Below are 17,500 nucleotides of genomic sequence, written 5' to 3'. Positions count from 1 at the left end.
CTTTGAGAGCAAACATATTCATCGGAAAGCTTTCTCTCAGAACCTTGCGCTTGCACTCTAAGCTTGTGCTTTGATTTGCTCTGCTTTTTTTTTTTTTATCTCAAACTGATATTTTCCTACTTGGATACATTGTCCAGCTTCAGCTCTTTTTTGACGGACTAGTTATAATTATAACCCGAAAAAAATACATTTCATGTGTGCAGAGAAGCAGCTTGAGCGCAAGCGGAGCCGAAGCTTGAGTGCAAGAAACAAGATATCTGAGTGCAAGTGCACAATTTAAGCACAAGCTGAGAAAATCAAAGCACAAGCAGGGAACATTGGAGTGCAAGCACAGCAGTGAAAGCTTTACACAATCTGAATGTACGACCATACGTTCTGCTCTCAAACTGAAATACCACAAAAATGAAAGTCCGAGCAGATGTAATCGATGTAAGTAAAGTAAATTAAGACAAAGACGAGTAAAAGTATTCAAAAACAAAACTCAGTAAATTAATTCAAGACACCACAACTAATCTAAAAAGAAATCTGAGTAACATTCACAGGAAATGTCCCAGATCTCCTTCAACAATGTTTTGATATCCTGACACACTCTCTGCTCCTAAATGAGCTGGTTAAACAGCGTCTAGGACACACACACACACAAACAAACACACACACACGCACACACGCACACACACGCACACACACACACACACACAGACACACACACACACACACACACACACACACACACACACACACACACACACACACACACAGAGGCCAGGACACAGATACCTTTAGTGTTTACACTGAGACTGAGACCGTAGGAAAAAGAGAAATGAAGCAGAACCAGAGAAATCTGAGAACAAGGGAATATTTGAAATAAGACGTCACCGGGCCGGTTCGATCCCTTTCAGAACCCGGTTTCTCTTCCACAGTCGGGCGCCGCGTCATGACATCACACACGTCACTCTAAACGTCTCGGGGGTCAAGATAATCTTATTAAAGGAAGTGAAAGAAATTCCTGGATCCACCTTTCAATGAGTTTTACCAGTTTTACCATGAGTCACGTTTCACCCATCCACAACATTTCTTGGAATTTGGTTGAGCAGTTTTTTGCGTAAACTAACAAACACAAAAACAAATGCCTCCTGGTTTTTATATCAGCACAGGGTTTTCATTACCATCGTGAGAACAGAGCCGCAGTTACTCAAAGTTGTAATCAAGTATGAAACCAGCTTCAGTTCATCCGCTCATGATTCTGCTGTTTTCACTGAGAGCGTCGTCCCCTCCCCCCCCCCGGCCGATTTCACTGATGATTAATTAGCTGCTGTTTGGCTGGAGGAGGCGTTCGGGTCGACGAGTGCAGCGGCTGCAGCTTCGGGGCTGGAAACTAAAGTTGTGTCTGATTAAAAATGACTCGAGGAAACACAGAGTGCGTTCGACTCAGGAGACGTGAGAGAAGATCTCAAGAGAAGAAGAGTGGAAGCAGATCGAAGCGACTTAAAGAGCAAAATCATAATGAACGAGGAATGTGATTCAAATAAGATGGAGGCACATTCATGGGGGAGGGTGTGTGTGTGTGTGTGTGTGTGTGTGTGTGTGTGTGTGTGTGTGTGTGTGTGTGTGTTCAGTATTTTGAGAGGTGTCTGGAGAAAAGCTGGGGGTGAGATCTGGTCTTTAAAAATTAGCCTTGACCTGTAAGTGATTTACAGGGTCCCATGTGGCGCGGAGGTGTGTGTGTGTGTGTGTTTGTGTGTGTGTGTGTGTGCGCCACAGAGCTGTTAGCATGCCGCAGACCCTCACGAGAGGCCTGCACATCATCTGTCGTCGCGAACACACACATGTACACACAGTTGTAAGCAGACACACACACACCGAACACTTAACTGTTTACACACACACTTGAAGCCGTCATGTAAAACACGGACAGAAGGAATTGATTTCCTTGTCTTTTCTTCGGGGGGTGTGGTGAGACAGTGTGTTTTAATGTGGTTTCATGGGTCTCACTGCTAATCTCTCTCCTTCAGCTCAGTGTAATTAGCCTCTTTCCTACTTCCTGGTACCGAGTCGGTCAAAACAAGCGGATTTGGAAACGATGGCAGATTACAAAACCCAAGAAATCTTGAAAAGTCAGTGGGCCTCATTCAGCACGACTCCCACGAGCTTTGAACCAGTTCAGGGTCACGATCCCTTGAAGAGTCTTTGTGGTCTACGAAGCCCACGAAGACTGCGACTGCCTACTTCCTGGGCTACGTAGTCTGGACTGTGAGAAAGTTGTGACGCCCCTTGGTGTTTTAACACTTGTATCGTTCGCTGATTGAGTTGAATGTTGCTTATCGCACATTGGACGTCTTGTTGCTTGCTGACGTGTTTGTATCCAGGAGGTTTTCACTTTAATTTCTGGAAGGACGGCATGATATGGAAAAGTTTGACTATGGGACTGAATAAGGTTTAATGGTTGAGTGAGGACTGTAAGGGGCTGGGAAATCCATTATATCATGTGTGTCCTCACCAGTATAGAAGTGTGTGTGTGTGTGTGTGTGTGTGTGTCATCCCTCTGTTGGAATAAACATGTCTTTTATCTTCTGTCTAATTTTTCTCACTGTTTCAATCCTCCATCTTTCTCCTCCACCCTCTCTGGCTCAGAACATCTGTGATCTCCGGGAGACGGCTTTAAATTACTTTAAATGTTCCTCTGGGACTTGGTCCAATTTCCAAGTAAATCCACAGAACATCTTTTATCGTACGAAGAGCAGCCAACGAAACACGTCTTTATTTTGCCATAAATTGTTGGATCAAAGAGATTCTTCAGCGAGACAAGACAAACGAGAGAAATCTGTGAGAGAGAGAGCCCGTTTTTAATTATCGTCTTTTAAATTAACACTAAATGTTTTTGTTTTTGTCTCTTTTCAGATCTGTCGTCGCTCTTGGCTCAAGCAGAGCCGGGGAAACGTGATTGGCTCGTTGTGGAAGGGTCAGAGGTCGCAGATGACTAATACCCCCCCCGGGTGAAGAACTATGTCGTTGTGGGTGGACACACACACACACACACACACACACACACACACACACACACACACACACACACAGCTCTTACACACAGGGTTTGCTCACCACACTTTAAATAGAAGTGTTAGTTGTTCACTCTTTGTGTTGCTGTAAACTCACTGACGTGTGCTTTTGTCTATTTGAAATTTAGGACGTTCTTGAAAGTCTGATCACAGTCAGTGGTGAAAAGTAAGTGAATACTTTTCTTTTGAAGTTGTGTACTTCAGCATATGACATATTTATAATCTTTGTGCACTTAGCCGGCACGAGGCACAAGTGAATGAAGACACGATGGACTAATGATGGAGCTCAAGTAGACGGACGCTGACCCAGACACTGAGTGACTTGAAGTTGATTCTCGTTTGATGAGAAGCAGAATGAGTTCCTCAGGGTTCCTTCGCCCATGAGAGGAGGCCCAGCAGAAGGTTGTGAGGTGAGAGACAATCCCTGGTCTGTACCCAGAGCTGGTGTCACACTGAGTCAGGCAAGACCGGATTCTTGTTATGTTTTCTCATGTTATATAAAGCAAAGCGAGGGTCATGGAGAGAGGATTGGCTGGGAGGAGAAAGGTTTCGAAGGATTGAGTTGAACATGGACGAGAGCTGAGAGACTTCCAGCTCATCCAGCAGGAAGGAGAAGGTAACGCTGGGTCTCGTCTGCAAACATCAACTCGAGAAGAAACCACAAACTTCCCAGAGCCTTGACCGAGCTGAACCTGAACCTGAGGATATACGGGACGCAGGAAGTGAACCCCGGTCCCAGGTCGTCAAAGTCATGTGCTTTGCATTATGGGTACGCCTCATTGCCAGGTTTGTGTGAGAGAAGGAGCGGGGGGGGGGGGGAGGGGGTTGTAATGTCTGCAGTAACGTCCCATGAGATATAAACACACAACCACTGGGTCAAAGGTCGAGGTCAAAAGAAACATGTCTGCAGGAATATTTCACATCTACCAGAGTCCGCATGTTATTTACATCTGAACCTGTGAATGTTGGTTTATTTCCTGAAAGCGATTTGTTACCGTTGATGATGAATCAGCTTCTCAGTGAAGAAATACACGATGTTCGGAGGAGCTGATGGGAAAATATGACGGAACGTTTGAGTCGAAGTTCAGTTCCAGAAATGTACAATTGTTCAATTTAAACTTTTCCCGTACGAGTTTGTTCAAGTTGCACAAATCTAAAGTTTTATTGCTTCATCGTTTCACAGGTTAAACCAGATAAAACAATAAAGTGTTTTGAAAAAGGAACACGGACAGGCTAGCTGTTTCCCTCTGTTTCCAGTGTCTTATGCTAAGCTAAGCTAGTTTGTCTCCAGAGGATGGAACTAACGACAAGAACGTTTGTCATCTTTATTTATTGGACAAAAGGTTCCAGATCTTTAGTTACAACAAACACTTCAGTCTCCATCGCCCAGTTTGTCTCAATCCTCCCTCTCTGTGTCCTCTGGGTCCCCCCCCCCCCCCCCCCGCTGTGTGCTGTGTTGTGTGTGTTGATATCCAGTGTTCCTGTGTGTTCAGGCCGAGTCCGAGCCAAAGATTAAAGACTCTAAAGTAACACAATCTCTTAAATCTATTGACATGAACTCGCACACAGCGTACATCTGTTTTCATGAGGAGACACAAACATCTGGGCCCCTCACACACACACACACACACACACACACACACACACACACAGACACACACACACACATGTCCGTGTACATATTCATCTTCTACAAAAGATGAAAAACATCTGGCTCCTCCGACTCACTCGCACACATCCGTGATGAACATAATCCTCGTCTGATTATGTTCATCAACAAACAGCCGAGTGAGGAACGATGTGAACAACGTCCACGAAGACTTCGACATCTCGATGTGGATCAGACGTCAAATCCAGAATGTGGATGTTGATCAGAAGCCGACAGCGAGTGTTGTTGTTGTAAATCACATGTGACTGTGGTGAGAAAACACAACTTCAAACCCACCGAGCTTCACAAGCAGCTGCAAAGAAAAGTCACTCACTTTGTTTTTGTGTTTTGTTCGATGGAAACATCAAAAGCCGCGGAGCCGCCGGAGTTTGGATTCTCGTGGAGTCACTTCATCTTTTTACTCATCTGAAAACAAAGAGAAGTGAAGGTTCGTTTCTGTTGATCAAATTAGGAGGAAAAGGAACAAGCTGTAATAACTGAAATGATTTCATTATTTATCTGAGATAACACAAGTGGAATTCATCTGCACTTGTTTAGAAAAAGGAAATCCAGAGACAGCTTAACTTTAATAGTTTTGGGTTGTGATTAAGATTCAAGATTTTTATTATCAAATGCACAACAATAACATGAAGCGGTCGCTGGCAATGAAACGCTTGAGTCACAGGCTCTCTTCTAGCAATGCTCAAGTAATTACAACCAAAAATAGAATAGAAATAGTATAAAATAGAATAAACTAAACTAAACAAAGAGACAAACAGATAAAAAAATTATTATAATAACTGATTTAGCTCTGGCAACAACATTCATTGCACGAAAGACGATGAAAGAAATGTTTTAATTCACATGAAAAGCTGCAGATGAATTATTGTTCGTGCAAGGACTCGAAATCAAAACCCCCACAAAAAAATTGAATTACATTTTTACAGAGGAGCTGCAGTAGCTGCAGTCCAACATTCGTTTGGAAGGTTAATTGTTTTTTACAGAACAGCAAACGGGTTCTGCAGACTCAGCACATGTTGCTTTCAGCTCCAGGGAACAGACAGAAGGAAACGACATCGTAAAAAGACGGTTGAGGATTGAAACCACTTCATGAACTGTTCCCTTGTTGCTCTGTGACTGATTCATGGATTTAGAGATTGAAGCTCGTTTACTGTGAACAACTGAGGGAGCTGGTCAAATGTTTAATCAGCTGAGAGGAAATAAAGAAGTGATGTTGAATTTTCTTTCTCTCCTCCTCCATCTCCTCCTCTGTTGTTTCTATCAGACAGAGACAGACACGTCCATCATTTCATTTCATCCTAATTCCTCTGGTTCCCAGTGAGAGACATGAAGAGGAGGAATCAAACAGAGGAGGAGGATGAGGAAGAGGAGGAAGAGGTGGAAGAGGAGGAAGAAGAAGAGGAGGAAGAAGAAGAGGAGGAAACAAACAGAGGAGGAAGAGGAGGAAGAGGAGGAGGAAGAGAAGGAAGAGGAGGAAGAGGAGGAGGAAGAGGAGGAAGAGGAGGAAGAGCCGCTCTGGGTTTGTAATCACACCCCCGTCTCTCCACGGTCTTCCCCTCCATTGGCCCTGCTGTCGACACCACTTCACCTGAGCCCCAAACAGTCGCACAGACACACACACACACACACACACACACACACACACACACACACACACACACACAGTACATTGTGTGTCCGCATGTCTCTGCCACTATGTGCAGTTTGTGTTTGTTGCTGTTCAGTGTGTGTATCTCTACGCGCTCAAGGAAATCGCTCATATACACAAGTTATTTACGTAAACTTTACAATCAATTAGGTTTCCTCCTTTAACGAGGAGCATTAGATTGAATTAGCCGATCACGAGTCAGTCTCAGCTGTCGATCATAAAGTTTCAGCCTTTCACATTTACGGAGCTGTCCTGTCGTCCATCTTTATTTACTGTTATTGTGGAAACGTTAACGTTAAACTCGGCAGGAATCGTAAAAGCTACAGATGCTTCTCCACTTTCCGCCTCACGTTGGGTTTCTGTTGGATCATTTTAAGAAGAGCTGGAAGTGAACATGAAACTTTAGCAACAAACTTAAAAGTTCCTCTGAGACGACGATAGTTTCATCTGCTCGTGTGGTGAAGACATCTCGCTGCTCACCGGAGACACCGATCGATTCAGCAGAACACGGAGGAGAAGATGCTCGGAGCAGACGCAGAAACCCGAGGGTCGGATTCCAGAAGACTGGGATTCGTCGGAAATACTGATACTACACCACAGATTCAGCAGCTGGAGGAGAGCGTGGAGGTAGAGACCAGGTGTCGACAGAACCTTCTCGGTGGAGCTAACGGTAAATCTAACAAACTCCTGTGACCCGTGCGCTCGGATACGTCCAATCGACCAATCCCTGGACAGTCTCAGCTGTCAATCATGACCTTTGACCTCTTTTTTTAACAGCAAACACTTATTTTTGACGTTTAATTTTTGTTTTGTTCTGTTCATGTCCCATCTGCTAACATGGAGGAGATCCAGGTGTTTCGGCTTTACGTTTTGTGAGCTGTCGCCTGCGATACAAATGTATGAATAATTGTGAAATCGAATGAACAAAGAGTAACAACGACCCCCCCCCCCGAACCACCCGGGTCACTTCCTGTAACCCGGTGTTTGTATAATGTTGATTTAATTTCTGCATTTCTGTCCGACAGCCACGATGTGTCTTTGCATCGGTGCAGCAGGAACCTGAGATGTGGAAATGAGGAGATGCACAGCTCGACTTCTCAGAGCGGATCACAGTCAGGACCCCCTGCGGCTCGGGTTCGGAGGGTCCGGCTCCAAAACCTGCACGGCTGCCAGAACCGTGGAGGTGCCGGGATGCTTCACTTATTCTATATCGCTGCTGCAGTTTCCAACTCGCCCTTCTCGTTTCATCGGCCTTTTGGACGAGTGATATAAAGATTTACTCTCGTGTTTTCACTTTTTCACAACTCACTCTGACAGGAAAGAGGGTGAAAGCGTGAAGCGTCCACATGCACGTCACGGAGAAAGTGTTTTTCCTCTCACATGATTGACTTCACTTGGCTGATGTCGGCCATTGAACCGGCCCCGTGGTGCGAAGCTGGAATTTCAACCCAAGTGTGAAATGGAAATTCTTGTTCTGCCTCTTGAGGCCTCGAGCGTTTCGCTCTGACAGGACGACGCTCAGGGAGGTGGGGGGGCTGTGGGGGGGTGTCCCGGCTCAGCGACCGCTCATTAAATCCACCGACAACACAATACCACACTTGTCACTTGTTTCACTCGACACAGATCGGTTGTGATTCAGAGTGAAGCTCACTCCTCAGCAGGTGGAGCAGAGGTTTGGTTTTTTGACAGAATCTGCTTCTATAAACAGACTTTAAATATTAGATTAGATTAGATTCAACTTTATTGTCATTGCACAGTACAAGTACTTATACAACGAAATGCAGTTTAGCATCTAACCAGAAGTGCAAAAAAGGCAGTAAAAGTGCAGAGTATTGTGCATATTAAAGTGAAAATGTAAATAAATAAGATCTGTACAGTAAGATATGTTTTGTGGATCATTTGAATTCGTCTCTTGATAAATATTCGTATTTTCAATTCTTGAGACACCTTTGATGTCACAAAGACACATTTAGTGTCAGACTCACTTTGAAATGTTGGACTAGTTTTCAGCTTTCTGGATTTTACTTTGAAAATGTTTGTCTTCTGTATCTTAGCTTGGTCTACTTCCTGTCTGTGTCCTGTTTCCTCCGACCTGATGTTTTCCTCCTGTGCAGCACCATGGTTAACTTCTTGAGTTTTGTCACAGTTTGCTAAAACAACTTAACGAATATAAGTCAGTTGTCATATCAGCATGCACTAGGCAGAATGAGTATCGTTCTTATGTGTACATATCAGGGCCAAATGTAAAGTAAACATAACAGTGAAGATGTTTTCTGCGTGAAAGTCATCTTCACATCCACCCTGTGTATTTTCAGCCTCGCTGCATGAAGGGATCTGTTTTTATACAGGATAAATATCATAAACATCATATCCTGAAAGAAAGAAAAAAACTTTTTAATCAGACTTCAACCTTTAAAGCCTTTTTTCAGTCAGTTTTCAGAAACAGCATATTCAACGAGATGTTAGCATCCGACCTGAAGCCCTGAGGTGTGTGATGGTTTGATATTAAAGAATCTAAAAGTCATTAGAACAAACTCAGCTCAGGCTGGTTGAGTTTAACGTGTCATAAGACAGAAGATTATCTTCTATCAGAAGTGAACAGGAGAAGCTGCTGAGCTCAAACATGGACCAGGACACATGTTGTGACCTGATAAGAAAACATACACTACACACACACACACACACACGCACACAGACACACACACACAGAGGGACATGCAGTGTTGTTGATGTTGGATCGTGTGGTGAATTCACTGGAGCACACGGGTTCATGAGAAGCCGTCAAACATGTTTTAAATCCTTCCCATGTATCTGAGCAGCTGTAGATTGTGTGTGGCGTGTTCAAACACACGCTGCCGACACGTCAGGGTTTGACCTTTGACCCCGGGAGGTGTCCAGAGGCCGACAGAGGTCAAGTGTTTCAGCGTCGCAGCATCAGTGTGTAAGTGTCACATCGGACTCGTGGGGCTTGTACGTCACTGTGGAGCCTGGATGAACCCGAGTGTGTGTGTGTGTGTGTGTTTGTGTGTGTGTTTGTGTGTGTGTGTGTGTGTATGTGTGTGTGTGTGTCTGAGTAGCAGCTATATAAATATACTTTCTGTAATGTTAATAAAAATGTAAAAATATTGTATTTTACTTCAGTATTTTCATTTCAGAGTTTGATCCGTGACTTTTTACACTTTTCAGTTTCACATTTGACATTGTTGCTTGTGATCCGCTTATCTTATCTTATCTTATCTTATCTTATCTGAAGTATATGAACTTAATAGAAATACTCAACATGCTGTACTCGAGTAAAAAATCGCACTACTGGAATACATATTTGCAAGATTTGTAGAATAATCACACATAGGAAGTTCTGTTCAGAAGAACAACAACAAAAATTAAACTTACAAAATCCTAAATTACTGTTAAATTGAAACGACACTCTGGAAAAACGTATTTCTGTCTGAGATGGATTGAGAACATTCAGCCTGTTAACTCTGTGTGTCTGGGATCATGAATAGAGAGCAGCTTGTGTTTTAGGACTTTCTTTGCATTCTGTGTTTATGAGGCAGCGCGGTGCAGCAGGTCTCCACAGGAAACAAGCTCCAGAGCAGACAGGAGCTCGGTTAGAAAAACAAAACCCCACAATGTCCCGACTGTGTGCGTGAAAGCTCCGGAGACCCTGAACGTTACGTAGGAGGCGTTCAGGGTCACTTTCACAGAGTCTTAATTCGAGGTCGTTGCGGGAAACAAGTGAAACCACGATGGACGACGTCATGGCTGTAAACTTTAGGAGAGTTTAAATCTCCTCTTGTTCGTTTTTCAAAGGTTCTCGTCGTGCTCGCGGGTTTTAGTTTGGAATTCGTCCGTCGTCTCGTTGAATTGAATCTTCGGGTCTCCCTTGTTTTCTGCAGCTGTCGAGGTTTGAGTCATTACATCCTCCAGACAGAGTTCACTGGCAGCGCTGCCACAACTGCAGCTTTGTTAGCGGTGACCCTTAATGTGTCCGTACGAGTCTGGGTTCCCCTCGTCACAGTGAGACACACGTTTAGAGGGTTTTTACATCGTCTGTACAAAGTTCCTCCAGCTGTGCACGGAGGCTGAACATCTGGCTGTCGGTGTCTGGATCAGAAATCAAACATCGGCCAATTAGCTGCTGAGGTGAAGTAAATACAAGTGTAGAAGCCAGAGCCTGTTACGTCTGTTCTTCATCGACTCAACAGTACTCCACAGCACTACAGCACTACAGTACTACAGTACTCTACAGTACTTCACAGTACTACAGTACTCTACAGTACTCCACAGCACTACAGCACTACAGTACTACAGCACTACAGCACCTCAGTACTCTACAGTACTTCACAGTACTACAGTACTCTACAGTACTACAGTACTCTACAGTACTCTACAGTACCACAGCACCACAGTACTACTGCACTACAGTACTACAGCGCTACAGTACTACTGCACTACAGTACTACAGTACTCCACAGTAATACAGTTCTCCTCAGTACTCCACAGTAATACAGTACTCCTCAGTACTCCACAGTAATACAGTACTCCACAGTAATACGGTACTCCACAGTACTCCACAATACTCCACAATACTCCCCACTAGTTCAAATGCACCAAATGAACGTCCTCGTGGTTCAAACATTGAACACAGAACCATGGTTCAGTTTGATATTTGTTAGATGTGTATTTTTCATATTATATGCTTAGACACATGCAGTTATGTCCTGCTGAACCACGAGATTTGGGACGTTGTTTTGCCTTGGGTCGCAACCTCTCTATAAAATGTGGGCTTGACTCCTGCAAAGGCAGGCTTCCATTATTGGCGTGTGGATGTCTCCGGATTTCTAGAGTCCGTCCTGACCTGTAAGACTTTTGTGTAATAAACTTTAAACTATACAAGCAAGTTTTGGGTCCGCGGAGATTTCTTTCTTCAGCATCAACTTCACCATCATCGACACCTCTCGTTTTTATATATGTTTGGATTAAAACTTGCCTCCTCCATGTTAGCAGATGGGACGTGGACCAATCTAAAAATTCAAGCACACGTGAAATACATTTCTTTCTAAGACGGTTTAGTTCTTATCACATTGATGTTTGTTCCACTGTTCGTGTTTCAGATTAGTTACTTGATTATATTAAATTGGGCTGAAATGTCACGATTGACTCAAAATAATATCCAAAGCTCATGTCTGAGATGTTTTGGGTACAATTTTACATTTACAATTAAACAACTGTTAACTTTTGTTCATAATTATTTACAATCACTGGTGGTAACATTCCAAAGAATATATAAAATAATAGTTTTACATTTTTGGAAATATGCTTTTTTTGGCTTGGGTGAGTCAGATGAGAAGATATAAATCATGTATAAAGTGTTTAATAAAGAATTTAACACATTTTACACGAGCGCCTTCATCACATCTGCTCATCTGGTTTTCTGCCCAGTGTTGACACCTAAAGTTATTTATTAAGGTTATAATTCTTTCTTCTTCCAGACGTGAAGAAGAGTAAAAAGTGTTGGATTTCAACGTGGATTTTTGTTTCAGTTCATCATTTCTCCAGAGGCTTCGTGAACGTGGAGGTCACAGACCAGAGGTCACCATGTCTCTGTGTGTCTCTGATCACATGTGTGCGGGTTGATGATGTCATGTGACTAATTGGAAGCAGCATAGGTGTGTGTGTGTGTGTGTGTGTGTGTGCGCGTGTGTGTGTGTGTTTTAAGGTCAGATTTACAGCCTCACTGATTTATAGCAACAAGCTCATCCTGTCAAAAGCGCAGCTCTATTCCCTGATGCCCCCCACCCCATTTATTATCCTTACACACACACACACACACACACACACACACACACACACACACACACACACACACACACACACAGACACACACACACACACACACACACACACAAACCTAACCCTCAATCATGCCTTTGAAAAAATGCAGACCAGCCAAAATGTCCTTACTTTCCTATAATAAGGCCTATGCTCAAAATGCTCCTCACAAGTAGCACGCATCCTTACCTTCATCACGGCTGTTAGGCCAAACATCCAATACTTTCACATTCACAAAAAAAACTTTACTACACACGAGAGGAAAGATGATTGATCTAAAAGATTATTGTCAGAAAAGGGGAACGAGTGGAGGAGATGGAATAAGCTCATAAAAATAAAATCTCAGGTTGAAGCTTCTCTCAAAGAATCTCTGACGAGTGTCGGCAATTTTTTACAAACACGTCAGCTTCCCTGTCATCACCACTTTGTTTTATCTGTTTCTTCTCCTGTTTTCTGCCTGAACTCTGCTTTTAAATAAAAAAGAATGGGAGAAATCCCTTCATATCCATCGAGGTCAAACAGAGGCCGACACCTCCTCAGCGTATTTGTTGTTTATGCTAATGTGTCTGAATTGATGAGGAAGTCGCTTATTGATGTAAAAGCGCGACACAAACACAAATCTCTTCCTCTGATCACCCACATGACCTCAAGCTGAGTTCAGTTAAACTTGACAGGGACGATTAACGTTTACAGTGTCGCATGTTTATTGTTTAATGGAAGAAACACGCAGAGCTAAAGAGATAAACATCTCATTAAAGTGCAAAGAGTACCTCCTGTTTCTCGTCTCACTCACGCACACACACACACACACACAGGCACACACACACAGACACACATAATCAGTGACAATAAAACCAGGAAAACCACAACACTAAACATGTGCTCGCTTCATTAGAGCACAAAGACGAGTGCTGTTAATCCCGTGATGGTCACACTCATTTTTAATGTGTTGCCATTGTTGAAAAAGTCTGAATCGATTTCCACGAAACCAGAAAACGTCAAAACGGTTTCACACTCGGCTGCACAACAAAGGCTCGGCCAGCTTCTAATTGTTAACACATGTCTTAATAATCCACACAACACACACACACACACACACTCACACACAAACACACACACTGTCCGCTGGTCCAAGAGTGTTGGCATTTTAATTCCACCACAATTGAACCTGTGACCTCCCGCTGAGGGAGTAATGACCCAGGATGCAGCAGAGCAGAGGGAGAGAGAAGAGATGTGGAGGAGAGGAAGGGGGAGACGGAGGGAGGAAGAGGAGGGAGGAAGACGGGCGAGCAGTGGACCCTGACCCGGCTCGTTGTGTTGATGTTTTCTCTGGCAGCGCTTCAGCTCGGGCTGCACTCGCTCAGGGAGTTCATGAGAAACTGACGCTCACGTGGCTCCGAGAGGCAAAGTGGGGGAGGAAGGGAGGAGGGGAGGAGGGGAGGGGACGGAGGACAGGACGATGGGAGACACCACGGGACACGAGAGAGAAGGGATCAGGTTCAAGAACCCTGATGTCTTGGATGTGGAGTTTTACAAACTACAGGACAAAGACCTGATGACGAGTTTCTCAAGCAAAATGTTCCCAGTTGGAAAACATCAGTAGTTTGTGTAGAATAACAGATTCAAAACAATTATAACGCTACACAATCTTATAATGGGAAGAATTGTATGTCTGTGATTGCCACAGCGCCCCCTGGAGACCAGAAACACACATTACAACCAGCTCAACCAGAGAGAATCTCACAGCTTGTTTCCCTCGTTGGAGCTGAAAGAAGCCGGAGGAAGACAGAAGTCGACCTGCGCTGTTGTGATTGGACGAAGAAGTCCGAACTATTCCTGGTTTGCTTTGTCAGCTGCTGCGTCGGCTACGACCTGAGGCCGATGAACCCACACGACCTTCATCCCTGCCCGACCAGCACCGGACCTCCCAGTCCTCCCAGTCCTCCCTCCCACCACCAACACTGAGCTGCTCCTCCTGCAGGTCCAGCTGTGATTCTGTTTCTAACTCTGTCTCCACACCTGCAGATGTTTGTCCTGCTTCGTCAGTGCGGGTGAAGACCACCTACATGTTGTGGAATACGTTCAGACGTTTCCCACCACATCACTCCCCCCCCCCCTTGCTTCCGTCCCTCTGGTCCAAGTGGAGGTGGAACTCACAGAGAGAAGCTCGCCGACCGACCAGCCGAGCGCTGGGTCGCTTTACGACTCCGAGTCACCGGTGGAGAAACGTCTGGTTTCCAACTCTGCATGTTTTTATCGTCTGGAGATTCAGACTCAATCCAGCTGCAGGTCTGTGATCAGTGTTCACATGGACAGCAACATTCAGACTGTGGAGATTAATCCCAATTAGGGTTGCAAAGGGGTGGAAAGTTACCGGTAAATTTCCGGAAACTTTCCGGAAACTTTCCATGGGAAGTTTAGCTCGGGAATTTTTGGGAATTTTGAAAAAAAAAATACGCAAATTAAAGGCTGAGCAATAAAAACATCATTCAAAACTCTATTTTAAAGATGTATGGAACGTTGAGTTTCAACCCTCCACTGTGCATTCTTCCATCACATGCACAGATAACTCCCAGCATGCTTCACTCTACAGCAGGGCTATTGAGGCCTGCTGTAGAGTGAAGGACTAGTCAGGTAAGTTTCCATGATATTACTGGAGAAAACATATTAGCATGCTGATTGAGGATTGTTCATCTGTTCATCTAGACTATTTCCATTCATTTATCCATCAATTGTAAAATATGTTTACAGACGATTCCAATTGTTTGGCTAACTATATATGTCTCTGGCATTGCATTAGTGTTTTTTTACAAACTTTTTTCTCATCTTATTCTACAGAACAATGCCACGTGCACTCTCTCATGTGTGGAGACATTTCACCCCATCCAATGTAGAAGGAAAGGCTGTGTACATTTGCAAATACTGTGCAAAGACCTATGTTAAGAATGACACAACGATGCAGAAGCATATAGTCAAGTGCCCAAAGTTTCCTCAGGGCTCAAATCAGCCTGTGACACAACAAAATGTTTATATTTATGTCTGTATATGACAAGGTAAATACAGTTAGTATAAATTACCCACAACATTTCCAGTTTATTCCTGTTAATTCCCGTTAATTCCCGTATATTCCCGTATATTCCCGTTAATTCCCGTATATTCCCGTTAATTCCCGTGGAAAGTTTCCAACTTTGAATATTCCCGGAATTTTGCAACCCTAATCCCAATAAGATTATAAATCCATGTTCAAGAGAAATGTTACCTCCCCCGAAGGTCTATTTGTTTGTTTATAAGCAAGATTACGCAAAAACTCCTTATTACAGTATATGGGCGTGTTTAGACCCCGCCCTTTCCTCTCCAGCTCCGCCCCCAGAGGACACCGGTCAGAAAGGAGACTGGTGGGAAACAGCATCTCTGGGTCAGATCCGCTTTTCAACATCTCTGAGAACAAGTCATGAATCTTTATGACAAAATTCTGTTATAATCCGGCGACTGATATTTACGAATGTGTGTAATTTGGTGCAGATCAGTAAGAACGACTCTAGTGCGACTCACATCAACGTTACCTGCTTCTACTTGTTTACACTGGAACCCAGCACGTGTCTTCAAGTAGTTGATAACTCTCCAATGTCGCAAAATGCTGTGAGAACGTCAACTGGACCTTATAATGTGATTGAGACGTCTAAATGTTCAAATAATTATTGGTTATTAATTCAATTTACATCAAACAAACACAGTTGTCTCCCAATGTCTTTTTCGTCCTTTTTTAAGATCAATTAATGATCCATGAATCTTTCTGGTTGGAACCAAGTGAACTAACGACACAACACAAAACTAAATTTTTATAAACTCCAACAATCATCTTTCTCCGAATTGCAACAACAGCCGCTCAAACGAACTAAAGCCAAAAAAGATTTGATAATTCTGGGAGAAGAAGCCGTGGAAAATACTTTTTTGATAAGATCATTCGCAATTTCATCAGTTTCCTGAAACAGCGTCTGTGAAAACCTCAACAAACAGGATTGGACATTTAAACAAAAGTGTCCAAATAAACCAAACAACTGGTTTTTCAAGTGTCAAAATGTGAAAACACGACTGGAAAATAACAGAAAGATAATTATCAACCAAACATCAACGACCAAAACCAAACCTGTCAGATCAGCAGCATCACATCCAACAGCAGGCGTCAGGTTTAATCTCCTCTTTACGTCTGAATGAAGGAATTAAGCAACATAATGGAAAAATCTCCAGATGATTCATCAGAGCTTCTTATTCAACTCACCGGACTGGACCAAGAACCGGTTCCTCCCAACTGTCACTGCAGGTCCACCACGCCACAGAGCCGAGAGGTCATATCCACCACCGCAGGGGAGCTGGGTGTGTGTGTGTGTGTGTGTGTGTGTGTGTGTGTGTGTGTGTGTGTGTGTGTGTGTGTGTGTGTGTGTGTGTGTGTGTGTGTGTGTGTATGTGTGTGTGTCTGCTCGGTCCTGATAGCGCTCAGTCCTGCAGCTCCAGCTCCAGAAGGTTCCACCACATCGTCAAAAACACACCAGTGAGTTACTCTCTCTTCTCTCTTGTCCTCTTCACATCTGCTCTCTCTCTCTCTCTCTTTCTGTCACACTTCACTTTTCCACTCCTCTTCCTCCTCCTCTTCCTCCTCCTCCTCAGCTTCTTCTCCACTCCCTGATTTTTGAGTGTTTCTCTCCTCCTCTGTCAGCTCTCCACTTCAGCCTTTTTCCTTCTCACCATCTCTTCCTCTTTCTCTTCTCAGCTTCTTTTTCTTATCCTCTACCAGTCTCCCTCTCTCTCTCTCACTCTCCCTGTTGGTTTCTGTAACCATCTTCCACTCCCCTCATCTCCATTTCACGCTCCACTCCTTCTCTTTCTCTAGCTCACTTTCTTTTACTACTTTACTTCTTTTCATGTTGTTTGGCTGCAGAAGAAAACGTTTCTGGATCCCTCCTCCCGTCCTTTTCCTCCCCCTCTCTCTCTCTCTCTTTCTTCCCCCCCTGCTCCACTTGGTGAGTATCATGTTTGGCTTCATGGCTCCGGCACAGACCACATACATCAGTAACACAGCTGCCTGATGTCCTGACTGACGACCGCACATTAGTGAAAATAAACTTAGTGCACACAGAACGCAGACTCATCACGTTTGTGTTTGATGGAAAAATCCTCAGAAAAGAAGAGTTTCAAGACTTTTATGTTCTACGTTCAGGTGACGTTCGCTGGGAAAAACAAAGGTTTGAGTCCGTTTGACATCAGTGCAGTGGCGATTTTAGCCTGAAATTTCTG

At 43.9% G+C, this 17,500-nt stretch overlaps 1 protein-coding gene across 2 annotated transcripts in view; it reads right to left on the bottom strand.

Moving 5' to 3' along the window:
• Positions 1–16,588, bottom strand: part of ripor3 (RIPOR family member 3) — a 34,876-nt gene extending 18,288 nt beyond the window's left edge. For both annotated transcript variants that reach the window (XM_061069743.1, XM_061069744.1), the window contains exons 1-2: positions 16,488–16,588; positions 5,039–5,130 (exon numbers count right to left, since the gene is read on the bottom strand). The gene's annotated coding sequence lies outside the window, so the exon portion shown is untranslated. The remainder of the gene's footprint in view (positions 1–5,038; positions 5,131–16,487) is intronic.
• Positions 16,589–17,500: the final 912 nt, after the last annotated feature.

This window comes from Limanda limanda, chromosome 4, assembly GCF_963576545.1.
Source record: "Limanda limanda chromosome 4, fLimLim1.1, whole genome shotgun sequence".
In the NCBI taxonomy this organism is placed as follows: Eukaryota; Metazoa; Chordata; class Actinopteri; order Pleuronectiformes; family Pleuronectidae; genus Limanda; species Limanda limanda.
The sequence above is the reverse complement of the archived record's forward strand: the minus strand, read 5'-3'. Positions and strand labels throughout refer to the sequence as shown.